Raw genomic sequence first — 21,831 nt, forward strand, 5'->3', positions numbered from 1 at the left:
TGAAACAATAACCCCACTAGATAGAACTTTACAATTCCACACGAGTTAATTACATTTGTATTTGAGAAGCCCTACTTATTCGCAGCCCAGCTGTGCGTTGTTCCTCCAGCTAACAAACAAATTCCTACATGCTTCCACCTGGCTCTCCACATACTGCTACTTCAGCATTTCCCTTCTCCCAGGCGAGAGAAGAGCTTCTTCTGAACAACCACATCATCTAGAAAATGAAATTATTTCCTCTACTCAACATTGTCTCGGAATCAAACTTGGGTTATTTATAAACATCAATGGCCTAAAACACCACAACCAAATTCTCACATTTTTACCATCTGATCTGCTGTGAAGTGTCATTTCAGGTTACACAAACAAAAACTGGGTCTTAGACCCACAGAAATTATCTCCCCTAAACACAGAAATGCCTCCGTGGAACTTTTGGGTCACTGAACCAAAACCTATTATAAGATTCAAATATATGACGTGGAAAAAAAAAATTATACCAGTGACAAACAGAATTTACTGATATCCATCAGTCTGTGAATAAAAGACAAGGGAGTTTGGAATACCTGACAATTGGTCAGCAACTGCCTGTAATTCAGTTTCCCAGGAAAAATGGAGAGGTGGAAAAGTCAGAGCTGAGCTTATGAATAACTCCCACTGTTCTCTGAACTGCTGCTCAGTCGAGAACAAACTTTATTATGTGAAAGGTAACTGGAAAACACACTACAGAAAATTATTCTGTGCTTTAACACCCACTCTTTTCCAACATGCAAAATTTATGCAAAATGGGTTCTTTTCTCTGCTTTCCAAATTTTTTTTAAGATTCTCAGAATAATAGAACAATATTCTTTACTAGCTGGAATCATAACGAAACTACTTTTCCAGGTAACATTTCTTGTCTTCTATATAATTTCAAAGAAAACATCCTTTTCCCCCTGAAGGAGCAGACAAGCTTTACTAGCTTCTCATCCATTTTTCAGACTTCATTTTTAAATCAGCAACGATCCTGGAAAGACAAAATATTTTCCAAGTTCATGCAACACTAGCCTCGGATACTTAATGCTATGTCTAAGACCTAACTAGAGACCTCAAGAAAACTTGAAAAGTGCTGTTAAAATAGTCTTATCTAGAAATAAACATGTAAAAATACTTTTTATACCACTGAGCTTCATTATGTTGTACTCTACCGAGTAAGTAACAATTGTGCTTTTGTGAAGCAGTTTAATGAAGGCAATGTAATTAAAATCAAAGTTAATATGATGAACTTGTACTTTGCTTGAAATTTATTGCTCTTATCTCAAATCTTGAGGATCCCCTCCCTGTTCTCTTCAAGTAATGAAAACTGGTCTTTAAGCCTCACTACAAATTTTAATGACACCTGGAAATCACAGAGGTATTTTTGTGAGCACAGCTCTCTGTTCTCACTGGTTTTGTTCAACAAGTTTTTCTCTTGACAGAGCTGAGCACCTTCAGGCTCATCTCAAACAGAAGCCCTAAAAGGACATGGTGCAAACACAACCTCTTAGACCAGGTGTTCCTCTTCCAGGGGTCAACTTACCAACCAGGCTCTAAACAGACACAGAGTCTGACTTTTATCCAGCAGCCCAAAATTTACATCTCTAAGTAGCAGAACACGATTCAGTCTTTGCCTCTGCCTAGCAGGACTCATACTGGCATTTCCCACACCTTGGTGAATTCCAGCCCACAGCATGAGTACAGCCCCTGCTGGAGAAGCTCCCTGGTGTTCCCAAAGCTGTCCCTGCAGTCTCAGGGTAATCCAAAGCACCTGCAGCTGTGCTGGCGAGTTTGGGAACCTTGCTGCAGGCAGCTCTTTTCATCTCTCTCTGTTGAAGCTTTTCCTTTTTGCATAAAATATTTAAAGATTCAGTAGGCCTGACAGAAAGTATTAAAGAGAGCACAGCTTCTTATTCTAATTGGTAGAGCACATAAGAACAGGAAGACCTGAATAGCAATACTTCCAACTAACTTAAATGCTTATCATCTCACCATTCCAAAAAAGTGGGGGATGTGCATTTCAACTTTCACAGTCAGAAAAGGAAATTCAATTGATATTCTACAGCCAAGACCTGTATTCTAACCCTACATTGTAGATCAAAAGGAGGCAGCCACTGCTACTACCATGATTTTGAAAGAAAGGATTAAATTGTGATATGCTTTTTAAAGAAAGGATTTCCACACTCATCTTTGCAAGACAGAGCTTGACCTGCCAAGCTACAGTGTTAAATATTCCAGTATGCATTTGTCCATTTGGGTTTGGATGCCTCATTTAGATTATTCATACTGCAGATACTGTCTGTGCAACTACTGTAATCAGACATACAACTTATCCCATAATTAATTCAAGAAGTCTAAATGCCTAAATTAGACCTCTGGGTTCTGCAATGCAAGCAAGGCACCTAGACACCAAACACACCCATAGTTAAGTTCCGCTTAATCTCATCTATTTAAATTCTAAGTAGGTTAAACCACGAAAATTCCTTTCATTTTTGAACACCAAGAAAAAATACAGTATGTTCAAGAGAAGCCAGAAGAAAATCAGCAAAAAGAAAAAGAATGTACTCTTTCCCAGAAACAAGGGGAAAACATACACAATTATATGACAGCGTCACAGAAATGTGTCACAGTGAGGTGGGAAGCATTGCTACATTCTGCAAAACTCAACCACTTCAAAACAATTTCTCTGACACTGGGAGAACACTGAAGGCTCCATCACAAGCAAGAGAATGTAGGGTAATGGTAAGGACAGGGAGAAAAAGAGGGTTCCTACTAGAATATTTAGTGGTGTGGAAGCTTCCACCTGGAAGAGAGAGAGGCTCAAGCTCTTACTCATCTTCACATGACCCAAAGGAGGCTCCAGGCAGGAAGATGTTCTTGCGTGGGTCTCTAACAAGGTATTCTTACAGAAAGGACTGAGAGAGATTCTGCTTTGCACAAATATCTGAATATTGACTGACCTCAAAACTCAAGCTTGTACCCCTCACATGTCAGTGTCATAAAGGGAAGAGCGGCAGGGTCTATGTTCAAACTAGCCAAGAGACCCCTTTAGCAACTCCCACACTCTAAGTAAGTGTATTTCCTGCTTGGAGTAATCTCATCTCACTCTTACCAAATTCTTAATCAGAAATTCCACTCCACAGGAAAAAAAAATCCTAACAAGAGCTTTGCTGAAATCAGCAGATTTAATAAAAGCTTCTTATAAATATTAAGATATTGAAAAATTCCTGGTCACTGCTCCTGTTAACCCACAAAGGCAGTACACCCTGCAGTGAATGAGTTTTGTGATGCACACGTATTTGGCAGTTTTCTGCCAATCTGCTCAGCCATCAGGCTGCTCCTCATATAGAAAACACGATGTGCTTGGACACACACAGGACAGGTGTGCTGCTTTTGGCTGGGGCAGAGTTATTTCTCCTGCTAGTGGCTGGTATGGGGCTGTGTTTTGGATTTGTGCTGAAAACAGCATTGATAACTCCGGGATATTTTGGTTATTGGTGAAAACAGCGTTGGTAACTCCAGGGTATTTTGGTTATTGCTGAGCAGGGCTTGCACAGAGCCAAGGCCTTTCCTGCCTCTCACCCCACCCTGGCAGCGAGGGGCTGGGGGAGCACCAGGAGCTGGGAATGGATCAGCTGGGACAGAGGGATACCCCGGAGCAGATGAGGCTGTGTTCAGCAATACAAGCTGGGGAAGGAGGAGGAGAGGGATCCAGGATTTATGGCATCCCAAGGCACCATCAGTTCAGGATGGAGCCCTGTTTTCCTGAAATGGCTGGACACCTGCCTGATGATGGGAACCAGGGACTGAATTCCTCATGCTTTCACTTCATCTAATAAACTGCCTTTATCTCAATCCACCAGCCGTCCCACTTTGACCCTCCAGGGGAAGAGTGAGTGGCTGTGTGGTAGTTAATTGCTGGCTGAGGTTAAACCACAACAACACGTTTCCTTTTTTACTACATATCACATAGTTCTGTATTCATTTTTCAGAATCCAACCCAGGAATAAACAAACCCCAAAGTTTTAAAAAAGAGGCAAATGTAATTTGTTAATCAAACAAAAACTAAGTTTTGGAAGATGCCAGTTTACAGCTGATGTGTCCATCAGCCAATTATTTTTACAGCTGGCAAAAAAGGCAAGGTACACAAGCTTTCAGTTACAAAAGGCATTGCAGGTCTGAAATGTACTTGTAGTACCTATAAACACTGCATTACTTTTGGTTTTAGCTCACCATGACTACAATGCTATGTCTGTGGAAAGATACAAAAATTATGATATATTTTATTTCAGAAGGACAATTCTGTAAGGTCTACTCCTCAAATGTGTATCACCATCAAAGAAGGGAACGTAAAGGTGATTTATCTTGTCAGCAAATCCAGATGCACAAACTTTCGCATTATGACAACAGCTCTCCTGTTTTTCACAACAAAAGCATTTCAAACATTTGTAAGAGGATGAACCACACTCAGCCCAAAAGAGACCACATGCAAAACGGCAGAGAGCAGGATTTGTGTGCAATCACTCCGTCCCATGCTCAGAGAGTTAAAGTTTTGGCAGCATTTCTGGGAAATGGATTCTGCTGAATGCCCTGCAGAAGCAAAGGCCTGGCCGGCTGAGGGAGTCCCTGCTGACATTCAGCTGCAGCCCACGCAAAGACATTGGGAAAAGGGCTAATGTCAGGTGTCCAGCAGGGCTGGGAAGAAACAGAACTTGCTGATTCCAGAAACGCGATGTATTCCCTGTAAGGTGCATCAGGGGCTTCAAAACCCTGATTTCAGTGGAAATGAGTGGGTGATTTTCATAGTGCTAAACTTAGATACAAAATACTGCTATGATTTTAATAGGATTTCATTTGGGAGAGGCAAAGAAAGACCTGTATTTTAAAGACAACCCTACATTGCATTATCTCTGAGACAGCAGAAGGGCAAGATGGTAAAAAAGTGCTATAGATAAAGAGCTCAAGTTGTCAGTAACACATCTGTCAGCTGAACTAGACTCGCACAAAATGACTCATTTAAGGGGGCAGTGTGCAGCAGCCTGATCCATCTGCCCCTGTTTGTACAAAAAAAACCCAATAAACCCCAGACAAGCCTACAGGAATGACTTTAGAGTCCTAAAGGAAGCAGATCACAGCCTACTAAAAATGTAGCCACAGAAGAACCAAAACTGCAATGCAATCAACCCCTCCACAGTGCACAGGTACATCCAGGAAAAGGCTGCAAGGTAAAACAGAGTGAGGGCACTACACCAGCTCTCAGTGCTAAATGTCCACACAAAAGATTTTATCCATGGTAAACAGGAAGCAGCTTACCAAGAATTAAAGACAGGCTGTTTCTGTGATCAAGCTATAGATATGGGTAGTTTCTATAGAATATCTCATGCACAGTAAAAAAACAAGACTTATTCCAAAAAGAATTTTGTTCACATTCTAAATACTCTGAAGAAATTTGTGTACATACATGTGTGGTAAGAATAAAAATTGTGATTAGGCATAGGCAAACCTACCAAAATCCTAAAAAATCACACATTCATCAGTTTGTTAGCTATGAATATAATTCTGATAGTTCTCTGGCTTCCTAAGGGGATTTGAGCTCTCTGTCAGACACCAGATCTAGTAGGCAACAGAACTCAAAGGAAAATTATTTTTGAAGTCGTATCAGCAAGTACCAGCTACTATGTGTTTACATTTCCAAAGGTAGGTACTTCTACATCACTAGTTTACTGTGCTTCAAAAGCTTTTTCTCATGCAAATCTTCCAAGAGTCCACATTTCACACCCTTTGAATGTCAGCATGCTATGATCCTGGAACTAAGAAACTGGATTCTTTTTAAGTGCCCCTCATCTTTCTTGAGAATAGGCATTTTGGGATTAGGGGAAATGTTTGGAATTTCTCATCGGGATCGACAATTTACATACTGACTTTAACCTCTATTTCCCACCAGGCTGTCCAAACTGGGTTAGCATTACACTGCTTAAACACCATGTTTTATTTATTTACAAATATGAGCTTTGGTTTTTTTGTTCTTACGCTGCTAAAGAAACAAGAGCCCTTGCACATTTGCAGTTTCATACACAGCAGTAAGAGAATAACTCTTTGCAGATTCTCCCCTGTCTGGCAAGCGTAAGTTTCTTTTGTCACAAACTGTGTTGATAAATGGATTCTTGTGCACGAGGTTTCTGTTAAAAAAAAATAAAAAGCCAATACCTAAACATTAAAATGATCTGGATTCAGGCCAGCCATGACAGAACTTGTAGAGCTCAATCTTATCCCATTTCACATGTGGATGCAACACACCCAATTTCATCCACAGTACAGACTCCTAAATCCCCTCTGTGAAATAGGTGCTTAAATGCCACACAGCTTCTGTGAACCTCGCATCCCATGAAAGGAATTATAAATTATTATGGCACTTATGGGAAAGAGAATTTGAACATTTACATATGTATGAAAGTCTAATATTTTCAAATTAATAGCATCTATATGAAGGATGACTCATTTGTTAATAGATTAGGAGCTTTTCTGCAAAAATGTATTATTAGGCACCTCAATTAGGGAGGTCAGCAAATCCATCTTTCCATTAGCTGATGCAAGGAATCAGTCCAAGATGAAAGGTGCTCTGCTACACAACCTTTGATCTTGTGTTCAGTGCTTTCCAACATAGCAGCATACATCAACAACATGCTCTAAAAAGGAAAAATAGCTGCTGATTTCTAGTAAGAGAGTACTATGTGAAAAATCAATGCACATGAAAGCTGCTGATTACTTTACCCACATCACCCATCTCACTGAGATTTAAACCTTCTTCTATGCCAGTTGGTTTGGAGAGGTTACACTATAAATTTCAATGCACATATCCAGGTGTCCCACAAGGATATTTTAACCAAAATCCCTTGAATAATGGCATTTGTGTGTATAAACCAACCACCTCTCATATAAGAATCTAAAGCTGGGAGTAGGCTGGATCTCTAAAGCTTGTTGAGCAGTCCAAGATGGTGCCTGCTGAGGACTGAATATTTACAATAATTCGTTTCAATGTAAAACACTGAGTGTTCAACTTCTGCTTGCCCACAAGCAATACAACACTTTGTTCTTCCTGTCAATTTGGAATGTGTCCTTCACCTGCAAGCAACAGTGGGAGATCTCCTGAGCCACCCAATGCTCAGAGACCATGGATTGGTGACTACAGCACAAAGTGTTCTTTCCACGCTGTGCCTTCAGAAATCGAGTTCTCAGCCCAAAAAATGAAGTGCTTGTAAGCCCCATCAGACTGAACTATCAAACCCAGCCAGCAGCTCACCAGCAATTTGTAAACACTGAAATTTACAGCGATTGAAATGACTGAAATTTATGGGTGGTTTGTTTGCTGGCTGTTTCAGTGCATTTTCTTGAGCAGGGAAGACATCAGATGACCAGATATGGCCAGAAATGTGAGAATACTGCACACAGCACTTGAAGTAACAGAGCACCTGATATCCAGGATCTCAGAAACAATTGAGACACGAGGAAAGTTCTTGCCAGTGGAGTCCTTGCCCAGTGTTCAACCAAGGAGAGGACCAACAGCAAAAGCAGCCCCTCAGCTGCACTGACCATGGCTACAATGAGGCTTTGCCACCTTACAATTTCCTTTGTGATGACATTGCAAGGCAAAGTCACCTCAGGGAGATGATCAGGGTGGAGGCCCTGTAGTGTCCCACAATTCATCCTCCTGTTTCACTACAAGATGGAGCCAATTTTACCATGTCATGATCATGCTTCTTGTTCTGCTCGTTCTCTCCTGTGTGCCTTCCCTAACTGCTGTGTGCCCTACGCATAATTTTAACTGTTGCATCTCCTCACATTTGCTTTATCATCAATTCTTCAGGGACAGCAAACCAAATTTCCTGGAAAGTGCTTGCACATGGTTTTCTTGCTTCAAGCCACAATAAGGAACAACTGCAAACCTCCCTGGTCAGCCAAAAATCCAAACAGCCTAAAATGATTGCTGAAACAAGAGCAGTACCCAGGAATATCATCAGCTGCTGTAGAGGACTACAGTATGTGCACTGCTATATACAGAAAAAAACCAAAACAAAACCAAAATCAATTCGTTCATTGTCCCTTCTTAAAGTAAAAACCATGAGCCTTTTTCAAGTTATCAATGCACTACAGTCAACCACAATGGCAGCAAATATTTTAAGATTATTTTGCAAGATTACAGCTTGGAGTTCTCACAATTAAGAAAGTTCTTGCCAGACAGAAAATATGTATCCCTTCCACCTCTGCAACTTCTTTTCATTTTCTTTGAAATGTAAGGAGGAAGAAAATAGGAATCTCTGTAACAAAATCTACAGAAGCAACAATCATGGATAAAACTCAACTAAAACCAGTGGCTTTTGAATTGATACATGGTATTTTCGGCCCTCAATTAGCCATGAAATATTGGCTAAACTCACAAAGGAATAGAGTTGAAAATCATCTTTTCTGGATATGTGAAATCTCTTACGCCAAGTACCATTCTGGGAAGACAGGCAGTTCAAATGAATTACTAGAATTTCAGGATAAATTTAGAATATGGCTGCAGCAATCACTGTCCCTGTGAAAGAACATGTAAAAAACCTCTGATCAAAATGTTCTGGCACTTACCCTCACATTGAAATGACAGCAGCACCTCTGACAGCAAAGCAGAACACAGCACATTACACTGAGTTCTGAAGGAGCTTTGTGTGACTTTTAGGAGCAGCTTTAAGAGATGAGCAACAGAAAAGCATTAAGGACTTAAGACAGCTCTGGAAATGGGAAGGCCTAGCACAACCCACCTTAACAGAAAGCATTCAAACTTCTGGCAGGTGCAGCGGTGGAGGCAGATTTGCAAGTACAAATTCAAGGATTTTCATTATCAAGATCTTTACTAGATCCTGGAACGTGATTGGAAATACCCAAACAGAAAAGAGGAGATTGGTTCTTTGCCCCAGACATCTTCCTGCTAGCTACAAGGATTTTCAGCAACGAGGCAGTTCCCTCTGGCAGCAGCGCTCAGTCACCCACCACTGAAGACATCAGGTGCAGTAAGCTGAACTCTTAGTAGGTATCAGAAATCCCTCTGTTCAGAATGTGAACTAGACAAGCTAAAATGAGTACCTCCAACAGCACTGACAGCTAGAAGGACTTCTGTCAGTGAAAAGCTTTAGTCCCATCCTGTCTCTCCTTGCACAGTACTCCAGGAATCGAGGGAGTAGAGGAGAACATGAAGGAGATCTGACTTCAAGGCAGTAAACATAAAACTATCCAACAATATTCTTGCATTGCCCATGAATCAAAATGAACAGTTGGTGTAGACAGCATTGGTAAAATCATTTAGGGTAAATCTCTCTCTGAACAACTGCTGGCTCTCAATAAATCTTTTCAGGACCTACTTACTCTTGAGTTAGTACTACATGGCCATTCGAGCAGTTTGTCATGCTGTTAGGCTTCTTGCAAAGACTGAACTCTTGCTTCTTTAGAGACCAGGCTGAGAATACATAAATGCCCAAGATCTGCAATAACAGAGATTGAACGGATAGAAATGCTGGGCAATAAAAGTCTTTTTGGTTCCTTATGCAGGCCATCCTGTAACAAGTGCTCTGCATTTAAACAATCAGAGAAACATCTCAATCTGCTGATAGATCTGTATGAACAAGTGTCAAGACAGAAAGGAGAATGGAATTCCCTGTTGTGAGTTCAAGGCATCAATCCACCAACTACAGCAAGAGCTTGTGCTTGTCTCAACACAGATAGTCATCTCAGAGCTACATGTTTTATAAGAGCCTGTTAATTCAGAACTAAAAAAATATATAATTGAAAAGGGCTTGTAGCATTTTGTAGCATTGAAAATCTGGAACAGTCACCTGTCTAGTGTCAGACATTGCATTTCAGGAAAATACAACAAGCTAGCTCTGAAGGTCCAAATTCTACTCATCTCTTGGACATGTTCTGGGACCTAGAGAGAATTATGGAAAGTACTCTCTCTTCTTCCATCTCAGTGCAAGGCCAAAGGAGCAAAGGTGGTACTTATTTAAATGCTGAGCTTAAGGCACATTTCAGAACACCTTGCTGTGCCTTCCCAGTTAAATAAGCCCATATGTTAATTTAAAGCAGGGTTCAGCTCTTTTTTTTCACTCAAATGGATGCCTAGATTAGCTTTACTAGACAGAAGATTCACCCACCTAATTAACACAGAAACCCTGAATACATTACTAAGAAACCACTCCACAACCCTGGGTTTCATAACTCCTTTTAGATTTCACCTAACATTAGCACATGTTTTACTCATCATTAAAACACTCTCTTGGCAGCACTTTCTTGAGATACTTCTGCTGTAGAGATTCACGACTGGTTGAAGGATAAGGAGCACAGGAAGCGTTTTCCTCTCTGCTTCCAGTTTCAGGGAACGAGGAGGAAGAAACAGGAGGAGCCAGCAGATCGATACCTGGCTGCGAGCCTGCTGTCCCTGGCAGGATTGTGCGGTTTTTAATTATAGATCAGTTTACATGACAGCAGGCCTGCTGGCAGGAGCCAGGGTACACCTGTCTCAAAGGGAAACAGGATCTGTGCACAGGAGCCAGCAGGGCTCATTGAGAGCTCTGAACAACACTGGAAGGGGGGAGGGAAGACGAGGAGGCTCACTGGGGACGAGCTGGGGTTCTCCTGCGTGCCAGCAGTGCAGGGAGGGCATGGAGACCCCCAGAGCTGCAAAGGTGCAGGTTACTGATGTGCCAGGAACCCCGTGATGAAGCACCTGGGAAGGGTCCCACCGCAATCAGAGATGGTGCTGGCCAGAGAGGAGCAGTGGACATGATGAAGGTCTGAGCCTAAGTCCTGTGAGGAGAGCCTAGGGCAGCTGAGCCTGGAGGAGGCTCAGGGGATACCTCTGGGATCTGTTTTAAAGAAAATACAACAGGTCAAGCCTGTTGCTAATATGAGGTTTCTATCTGAGTTGTCTTACAGAAAATAATTTCCTTGAAACAAATCTGTACATTACTGATGTAATAATGAACAATACTTAGACACGATGGCACCTAGACACTAAACATACCTTCATTTTCCCAGAGGGCAGACTGATAGCCTTACTGGAAAATTTGACAATTTCTTTGGAGGACGAGTTTAACCCTGCAAATCTGTGTGCACCACCCTCCTAGCAGAAGCAGTGGCCATGAGTCACTGCTGTCACCAGGCAGGGGGACACACAGTAACCTTCCTGTGCCTCTGCTGCTGGCACTGCCAGCGACTCGCTGAGCTCTGCTCAGGCCAAGAGTTCTGGGCTGCAGCTCCTGTACCCACCAGGAGAGCAGCCCTGAGCTTCCCCAGCCAGGGAACAACCCGGGTACCCACCAGGAGAGCAGCCCTGAGCTTCCCCAGACAGGGAACAACCCTGGTACCCACCAGGAGAGCAGCCCTGAGCTTCCCCAGCCAGGGAACAACCCGGGTACCCACCAGGAGAGCAGCTCTCTCCTTCCCCAGACAGGGAACAACCCTGGTACCCACCAGGAGAGCAGCCCTGAGCTTCCCCAGACAGGGAACAACCCTGGTACCCACCAGGAGAGCAGCCCTGAGCTTCCCCAGACAGGGAACAACCCGGGTACCCACCAGGAGAGCAGCTCTCTCCTTCCCAGACAGGGAACAACCCTGGTACCCCCAGGAGAGCAGCTCTCTCCTTCCCCAGACAGGGAACAACCCTGGTACCCACCAGGAGAGCAGCTCTCTCCTTCCCCAGCCAGGGAACAACCCGGGTACCCACCAGGAGAGCAGCTCTCTCCTTCCCCAGACAGGGAACAACCCTGGTACCCACCAGGAGAGCAGCTCTCTCCTTCCCCAGACAGGGAACAACCCTGATACCCCCAGGAGAGCAGCTCTCTCCTTCCCCAGACAGGGAACAACCCGGGTACCCACCAGGAGAGCAGCCCTGAGCTTCCCCAGACAGGGAACAACCCTGGTACCCACCAGGAGAGCAGCCCTGAGCTTCCCCAGACAGGGAACAACCCGGGTACCCACCAGGAGAGCAGCTCTCTCCTTCCCCAGACAGGGAACAACCCGGGTACCCACCAGGAGAGCAGCTCTCTCCTTCCCCAGCCCGGGAACAACCCTGGTACCCCCAGGAGAGCAGCTCTCTCCTTCCCCAGCCAGGGAACAACCCTGGTACCCCACATCCTGCCTTTCTGACACTGCACTCAACCCAAACAAAAGCCCTGGGTACATTCTGACACTGCTATATTAAACACAACATGGGATTCCAAAGACGTTTATGGATTCTCTTATTTCTGTCCCTGCTTTCTCGCTGTGTTTCCTGAAAAAATCTGAGTTTTAATCCCTACCAGTCTTGGGTGGGGGATTTCAGTAACCCCTCTTTACTCACAGTGAGCTCAGCACCTTCACAACTGGTCAGTAAGAACGGATCCAGCCCAGCCCACGTGTCTGCATCTATTCCCAGGAGAATGATGCAAGAAAACTGCCCCCAGGCAGCTCCAGGAAGAAACAGCTCAGTTCCCAAAGCTGCACTCCCGGGAGTGTCCCATGAGTGTAAAGACAGGGAGTTCGGTACTTCTCTGCCTGATTCTGCTTTGTCAGGGAAGAGGCAAAGCCTAAAATACTGAGCCTCTTCTTGCCAGGAAAACTGTACCAATACTAAAGCCTTTATTTGATAGCTATGCCTTCTTCCTAGTAGCGGGAACTTTCTTGTTGTCTTGCCAACACAGCTCTGCATGTGAAGTTCAAGAGATGACTAATCCCTTTTAGTGACATTTTGCAGGGCAGCGCTGTCTGAAGCACTCGAGGCAGACACTGCTAACCCCAAGGGAACCTCCCAAGTTCCCCCCATTGCTCCATTTCCATCACTTGTTCATGAAAAGCCTCCACACTCCTCCCAGTCACCACCTTCCCCTCAGTCATGTGGATATCCCTGTTTTAAAGGGATGCTGGAAGAATAAGAGCTCCATAACAGCAGGCAGCATATGCAGGAGGTAACATAAATACAGAATGAACATTGCAGATACTCTCCACTCTTAGTTCCTGCTTTCTTTAAATGATGTCCACGTGTATCACCACACTACAGGAGGCTGCGTGCAGTACCTGTGTTTTCCATAGATTACCTGAGACTGTGGACAGCTACAGCTTTCCTGCTGCCTGGACACTTCCATCAGTGTCATGCTTCACAAAAGTATGAATGAAAGACTACTTGCAGCTCTGTGGGTCTCCCAAAGGATATTTTTTCTGAAATGCTACAGATAGTGTTTATCCCCAAATTACAGATTTCCCTCCCTGCTCTATTACAACACACCCCAGTGACCCAGAAGAACAGACTCTGAGGAGGAAATGTCAAACCCAGAGTGTTCCCACTGGGGAAAAAACAATAAAAAAACAATTTTAAAAGGGTATGCTTTTAAAAAGATTAAGTTACACATAAATATGATGATGGAACTCATTAGAAAGTATCTCACGCAATGCTGTCTCTGGTAAGGATAAACAGGATATTTCAATAGAGGCAAAGAAAAATCATTCACAAAAAGTGCAACTCAAACTACCTGGGTTTCAGGCTTCAGGTATGTACAAAGTTCAACTGGACATGGAAGGAACAAGGCAGAGAGCAGAAGAGGATCAGAACTCAGGTACCTTAATTTCTACAGTCAGTCTGCTGATCTTAGAGCTATGAGAATCCCCTCCTGTGGACAGATCAGAGAGGACTCCTTGAGCTCAATGGTCAGGCCACTGTCACTACTTGTCTCCTGAGCCCCTGGGTGTTTCCATCACTGACTTCTGGCACCCACCAAGGAACAGCACGAGACAGAACCACAGGACAGCCAGGGCTGGAAGGGAGCTCTGGAGATCATGCATTGCAACACCCCTGGCCAAGACAGGGTCACATCCAGGGGTCTGGAATGTCTCCAGAGAGGGAGACTCCACAACCATTCCAGCGCTCTGCCACCCACAAAGTAATGAACTCTTCCTCATGCTGAGGTGCAACTCCTTCTGTTTTCGTTTATGACCACAAACTCTAAAGAAGAGAAATATCAAAGGTTACTTATTTACTCCAAGGCTGTCGGTGTTTCATAACTGCAATCCACCTGGACAGTAATTAAGAGTTAGTAATCAGCTACATTCATTTAGTACAATTTAGACATTTGTATCAGATACATTTGCTAATAAACAGATTAAATTTTAAATAAGTTCAGGATGCGGAGACATTTATCAGGTGCTAAATCTCAAAAATACATGTAGGACTCTTACTGAGTCAAGCAGTTGATCAACCAATCCAGACCAAGAGACAACATCTGGTCTAAAACGCAACACTCGCATCCTCAGGAAGATGAATGGTGCTTATTTTAGTTAGAGCAGCAGAACTTCTTTAGGCGTTCTAATTAAATTTCTGAATGAAAGAATCAGCAACAGGAAAATTTCAATCTGTCTGGACAGCACAGAAGACTTCAACAAGGCTCTCAATTATAAAAACGAATGCCACACCAAGATGAATTTCTCCTTAGTGCACACAAACTGAGGCATGGGGGATACAGAGCAAACCACCCAAAGCAGCACACCTCACCTAGAGGCAGATCTTTGGTGTACCAGCTGCATCTCCTGCAAGGGAGATGTGGGGCAGAAATGCTTTGAGCATCAGTTTGGGCATAAACGGATTAAGGAGGCTTCTCCTCTAATTCTGTGCACTGCTCTTCCATAAGCCATTTATAATGGTGTTATTTCATGTTTAGTCACACCATTTATTTATTTTTAACAAAGGATTTGTGAAGTGAGTCTTAGGGGTAGCTTAGTAACAGATCATTCCTCACTCAAGGCTGTAACAAACTGGTGAACAGAAGACAGTTCTGTGTGGGAACTGCAGTATGCCCAGCCCTCAGCACACCGCTCTGAGCACCCAGGTGACAACACGTCACAGAACATGCACACACAAGGTAAAGTGTTGGAAGAAAAATCTTTCAACCAGCAGTGGGAACAATGAAGGCTCTTCAGCACAAAGCACAGCACAGCACGAACTAGTAGCCACTGAAATTGCCTAAGCACTGGTCATAAACACTGAAAGAACACTGGCACGCAAGAACGAAAGAAAACTGAAGTCCTAAAATGTTAAAAGAAGCTGGAGGAAACTAAAAGGCTAATGTTCTTGAGATTAACTTTGAAATCAAACAGAGAGGGACTTTCTGAATAGCAACAGGCCTCCTAGAAACTCAAAGCAAACCTTGCCACTCCATGTTACACCCATGTACGCTTTCCTATAGTTCATGAAGAAGAAAGAAGGAGGCTCTCTGGAATTCTGAGACAATCCTAGTATAATCTCATGTAAGCACACTGTGAGATACAGATGCTCCACCTTTGGACATATTTCCTGCACTCCAAGTTCCTGAGAAGGAAAGCTGTTCATAAAAGCAATAGTCAAGACATCTGCATGAAGAGATGAAGATTCCAAATCCATGAGTACCTCAGCCATGCCAGTGTAGCTGAAACCACGTCAGGCACGCCCTGCATTCCCTTCTGCACAGCCCTGTGTGCAGAAGACAGACACATCAGCGGGGCAGCACAACAGAACAGAAACTTCAGGCAGCCCTGGAAACAGACTTGATGTGGAACAGGAGAATCAATGTTATTCTCCTGGATTTTAAAGAGGCTGATCTCAGTCCTTCTTAAACGACAAATGGGAAAAAAATCCCAGTAACAAAAACAAACAAAAGGTAAAAAACAGTACCCTGCATCCTGGAGGCCTCAGTCATGATACAGCAACTAAAATGTCTTGTACAACAAGGATTGCCAGTGTTCCCTGCAAGCAGAGTGCTGGCCACTGGTTCCAATCACAGCTAAGCCAGGAACTAGTGAAACCCCAAGTGTTATTTATAAGAGGGGAAATTTTAAAGTCTCTTTATTTACTGAAATTGATTTGGTCATGTTAAGTCATCACCTGCAAGTGGTATTTTACAGGAAGAGAAACCCATTGTGTGTTTTCTGAACTCCCTGTACCTTGAGAACATTTATGCAAGAGGGGCATCTTGAGCAGACCAAGAGTCCCACGCAGCATGACCTGAACCCTGACCTTGGACAGCAGTAAAACATGGTCTCCTCTGCCCAGATGTCCAGTGTGAGCCTGCCTGTCTGGTACTCCTGCAGACTGACAGGAGGGCTTCATTAAAAGGGAGGGTAAGCAAGAAGCAGGATGTTACATTAATGACTCTTGGTATCCTGCAGACAGAAATTCAAGATAAAGGCATTTCAGCCAGGAACATGACTAACCAAAAGTGACTGCTGAAGGGGACAGAGACTGAGGCAAAATGAGTCATATGCTTCCCAAAGAACACTCAAAACATGCCAGTGAGAGAACACAAACTGAGCAAATGACTGTGTGTAACTGGCAGCCTGCATATAAAGATCATCAACAGATGACATTCAGGTAAACCGTGATGTCTGCCCAATATTTAAGAAGTTAAAGTATGGTGGGCTCCTCTATGCAGTAAGCTCATTAAAACTCTTCATGAGAGCAAGCCTCCAGCTTGGGCTTATTTATGAGGAGCTTTCTAGACAGGGGAATCATGCAGGAGTGCTCTGAGTTGATCCAGTTGACAGTAAATATAAACAGGTCTGAAGAGCTTCGTATGTTTTACAGTCCTGCACAGAATAATCCTAGAAGAGAGCCTTCCCCATCCATCCATCACAACTCCTTTGATCCACACTGGTCAGACCTGTAAAACGTGGTGAGCTCCCTCTAATCTCAGTATTGTCACAAAGTAATTCAAGGATAGATGCGGAAAAGAAGAATTTTGGCTCCATGTCAAGATTTAAACACACTGATCCCACTCAAGGTTGTATGGAAGCAACAATATCCCACAGGAAAAAAAGAATTCCAGCTCCATCAAACATCATCTGGCAAAGCATGCAATTCAAAGCCAAGCTGTGGAAAAGCCAGAGCACTATGGAGGAGCAGCAGGAAGGGTTCTGCACAGGTTCTGATGGAACTGATCCAGTTACCACTTGTCACGACAGACCCACCGAGCAGTCTGGTATGAGGGGTACCAAGGCTAAGGCAGAAGAAAAATGGTCTCAGTCCTTCGACAGGGTCATCAAGTCAGGAAGGAAAGCTGCTGCGGACACAGATTATTGTTCTCAGATGCACCTCTTGAGCTTGCCCACATACAGGATGGAGCTGGAGACTTCCAAGATGGAAGGATCCTCCCCTGAGGCCCTGAAGCAAGTCTTGGAAACAGGACCATATGGAGAGACTGCCAAAGGACTACACTTCATGCTAGACTCAGTGCCTGCGAGCTGGAGGAGGGATCATGAGTTGAATGTTTACGCAGATCTCAAACATTAAAGATTACTCTGATTCAAGGCCAAAGCTGATGGATGTGTCCAGAAAATGATTAAGTACTCTCCCCTCCCTTACTTGAAAGGCATTGGACTAGAAGTCTTTGTAAACCAAACATTTCCTCAGGGATCTGGTCCTCCAAGAAAACATTAGTATTTGGCACTCCTGCTGGGCAAGGGCATAATGGATGCCATTTAAAATAAGTCAGCTTCAGGAAATGAGACAGACACATGAAAGCTAAGAGAAAGAATGACTTAAAACCAGCTAAACAGCATCGAAACAAAGTCTATGCAATGCAAGCTGTTGCTCAGCCCTGTGCCACTGAGGGTGCCATGCCAGCTGTGTGCTTGAGAGGTTCACCACGTTTCTTTTGCAATTTAACAATCCATTAAATAATTGGTTGGAACCTAGCCCAACCTCTCACGTAAACCAGGGCTAGTAGCAACACTGCATCAGCTCAGCTCCTCCCAAATATTTATCCTTGTGCCATAACCCATGGATTAGGAACTGCATATATATTTCAAGCCTGACATACACTAGCAGAAGTTTCCTTTTAGTTTGTTTAAATAGGAAATAAGTTGGACGGCATTTGTGCAGAGACAGTCAAAAGTTTCAGTCTCACTCATACACACATGCAGAAACTGAAGCTGGAATTCCAAAGCCTGTGTGTACTGCCTATATGTAATAACATTAACCAGAGAGCATCTCCATTCAGCTAGAACTGTTCAAGGTAATTACAATAAACTGAAGTTTTATCCTACAGACCTGTATTACATAGAAAACTCCTTTCATCTTTAAAAAAACCAAGAATTCTCACAGATGACAGGGAGTATGAAAGTAGCAAACCCTAATACTGAGTATTCAGATTCAGCTGCTTTTCTACCTCAGTGTTTTTCACAATTTATGTTGGCCAAAACCAAAGCAGTGCAAAAGGATCAAAGTTACTACATGTAAAAATGTTCACCAAGTCCTCACAACTGCACTTTCCAATTAAAAAAAAAAAGGAAAAAAATCAGTTAATAAATATTAATGCTTTCTAGACCACAACAATGCTGCAGTTTCCACCAAAGATCAATAGTACCACATCCTTCAATGCACCATCTCCTGCTTCTGCAAAGGCCTCTGCACTCCCTCAGGCAACCTCATTTCCTTTTCTCTTTATCTGTCCTGAACACAGCCAACTTCTATGCAATGGAAAACAGAAACCAGCTTAGCAAAAGACAGGTTTAACCAACCTAACAGGCAAGAGGAGCTGAAAGGAAGAAAAAAAAAATTCATTAATTTACTAGAATAATGATCAGTGTTGGAATCTGTAGGAAAGTATCTACCCATAAATCAGGCAGTGCAAAAGGAAAATTGCACAAGCTTCAATACAGTGAGTCAAATAATTTTCAGAGAAATCAGAAGAGACTTTTGCTTTCCTTCAACTATTATTTTAGGCTTCTTGTTACAGGTCAATATAACGTGCCTAAGACTTTGCTGCTCCCTTTCTCTCCTCCCAAACTGGTTTTCAAGAAGTGTTTTCATACAGCAAGTAACTGAGTTTGTATTATGGCATGACAGACTAACTTGAAATTTAGCAGGCCAGGCTCTGCACAGCTATTTACAGCAGCTATTGAGGACAACACATTTCATACATTGACTTCTTTAAAAAAATCTTTCAGCCCACACTGAGTGCAAATGATAAAACTGATCTCAAAGCTGCTGCTCACCTATCAAAGGTGAATATCCTCTGCACAATTCCCACCAGGGAGAGAAACTGATTAGTAAGCAATAGGCAATTAAAACCACATAAAAAGTATTGTTCCATCCTGAGAAGGGTCTGACTCTCACTGCCACTGTGCTCCTGAAGAAAAACTGGTTTTCCCAAATTCAGAGCATTTGTTCTGAGACACATGGTACTGAAGGAAGCTGATGTATCCAGCAGCAATGGCTATGAGCACTGCTATGTGGGCAAGGCACTGCTTTTGCTCCCCTGGGCTTTTTACACCATCTATTGCTTTTCCTAGATAGCTCTTCTAAGAGTTCTTTATCTCTCTCTCTCTTTAGCTATATCTGTCTATATAAAATTTGACATATTTATATATATGAAGCAAAAATTTAAAGAATGCTGAATAACAATATAATTTGAGAAATGTTATTACTAAGAAAATGATGTCCCAAAAAAGCACATGAAATTTTCAGTGCTGCTATTAGGCAAGTGGTATCTCACACGCTTTTTATTTCATGCGGAGACAGAAACTGGAAACCTTAATTTCTTCTAACCTCATCCGTGAGGCAGGAAGTTTTCTTTCTTCCACAGCTTGTGCAAAGGAAGTAGTAGCTACAGAAATATTGAAATATTCCATTTCTTCCGCCAACAGATATGACAGGAGGATTTTGCTGGGGCTCATTTGCTTATAAGCACTAACTCAGAATTACTGCCTGTGGTATTTTTGAGTCAAGCTGATTCTGTGAGATTAAGTATTCGGCTGATAGGAATTTTTTAGTATTATTTATGATGTTTTGGGGGAAAAAAAGCCCTCATGGCTTCAATTCTAACCCCAGCAAGCCAGTGCCTGAATGGCAGCAGCTGCACACTCCCCACCTACAAACACAAAGCAGGGCATCACCAGTTCCCCTCCCTATGGATGTTCTGGACCATCCCGCTGCCGAGGCTGCCAGGGATCCCAGGTGCCAGCTGAAAAGCCCACCACTCAGACTGCCACTCAGAGGCACGCCAGGAAAATGCCTGTACATCAAAGAGCGGAACAAAATTTCATTTGTTCATGAATTAAAAATGCCATTCAGAGTCAAGCCACATTCACTCAGGGGAGACACATGCCCTAAAGACCTTATTCAAAAATCACACAACTCAACCCATGTCTGTTTCTCTCCTGTTGTCTGAGTTAGAGACACAAAAGTCAGAAGAGGAAAGGAAGCGTTTGATCCCTCGCCCATCAGGAGCTAATCTTTAACACGTGCTCAGTTTATCTCTAACTTGCCAGAGACAGAAGGTAACAACGGAAAAGTCTGTACATTTTGTTTAACGTTTAGTTTTGTAACAGGGATTACAGTGTCACACCACTAATGAGATTAGGTATTCATTTAAAATTCATGTGGATATTCTGAAATCTGTTTAATTTACACAAAGCTGGATCTAGCATTGAAATCTTCACTATAAACACCTATAATTACCTACCTGTCCATTAATCATTAATTTTTTGTTGAATTTTGGTAATTACTGCCATCTCTTCTTGCTCTCCTTTTGCACTAAGTTGGTAGAGCAAGGGGTACACGAAAGAAACATTAACTTTGAACTCAGTCAGTCACATTTAGCAGTTCAAAGTACTGGTATGAACAGTGAGAAGTGAAAATAACACAGACCCCTGACACGAGTTAAGTCCATTTTCACTGGGGTTTAGGTGCATTTTTGGAGCCCTGGAGAGGACTCTGACTCAGCCTCATGTCTGGAACTCACTGTCACTCAGTTGTTACCAAAACTTACATTCTACCTCTTGACCACCATGAGTGCCTTCCACAGAAAGACCTTCAGAGAGGCAAAAGGATGTCTGCTAAAAATGCAAATTGACTTTCAGCATGTAGCATTATTTGACAGCAATGGAAGATAATTACAGAGGCAACTGCTGAAAGAAGCGCTCCTTCCCGAATAAACACCAGCATCAGGCTAAGGGATCAGTCCATTTCCTGGACTCTGATTAACAAATATCCTTCAAAAAGCCTTGCTCTGACTATACAAACATTGAAATCTTACTGTTGCTTTGTAAATTAGCTGGTAAACACTTCATGCATTTGAAGCTCACACATTTACTTTTTCTGACACCTTGAGCATAAATTGGCACAATATTCTACCTCTTCAAGTTTCATGTCCTTATACAGTAACTTGAGAATAGAGGTCAGGAATTCTTCATTTCTGATAAACCTAACACAGATCTTTAACTTTTAAGAACTTGAACAGCAGAAGTCATACTTAAAGCTAAAGAAATACAGAATGATCAAGTCAGCAGGACCTAGAGAAAGGGAGATGTATGTCCACAAGGGTGCTCTGACGGACCTTCACAGAGATATCTGAATATTCCAAATATGAAAGAGAAGATACTTTTGGCTTCCAATTTTTAATCAGTATTTGAATGCTGTGAAACATTCAGTGAATAAGATGCCACTGTCACTTTTAAGAGATCATATATGCCTCTAAGGAGGTTAAGCAAGGAACTAAGCTCTCTGTACATCTGAGACTTAAAATAATAACTGAAAAGTATTTGTTAGAAATGTTCTTCTTACAGTATAATTTTAAAGAGCAAAGCAACATTCTGTAGTATACTGTTCCTTTTTCAGGATACTCTATTTCTACTACGGAAATTTTTTCCCCTTAAAAATTACAAAAGTATCTCCGAATTTAAACCAAAAACCTGCCGATCCTAGCTAAATATAACACAAAATTTATTTTATTTATATTGATAGACTGTCAAAAATTAAATTAACTACAAAAAAAGTCACTATTACTG

The 21,831-nt window shown here is 42.6% G+C and overlaps 1 protein-coding gene across 9 annotated transcripts in view; it reads right to left on the reverse strand.

The window, feature by feature from the left end:
• ERC1 (ELKS/RAB6-interacting/CAST family member 1) overlaps window positions 1-21,831 on the reverse strand; it is a 266,110-nt gene that overhangs the window by 210,957 nt on the left and 33,322 nt on the right. The gene's annotated exons all lie outside the window — the stretch shown is intronic.

This window comes from Hirundo rustica, chromosome 4, assembly GCF_015227805.2.
Source record: "Hirundo rustica isolate bHirRus1 chromosome 4, bHirRus1.pri.v3, whole genome shotgun sequence".
NCBI lineage: Eukaryota > Metazoa > Chordata > Aves > Passeriformes > Hirundinidae > Hirundo > Hirundo rustica.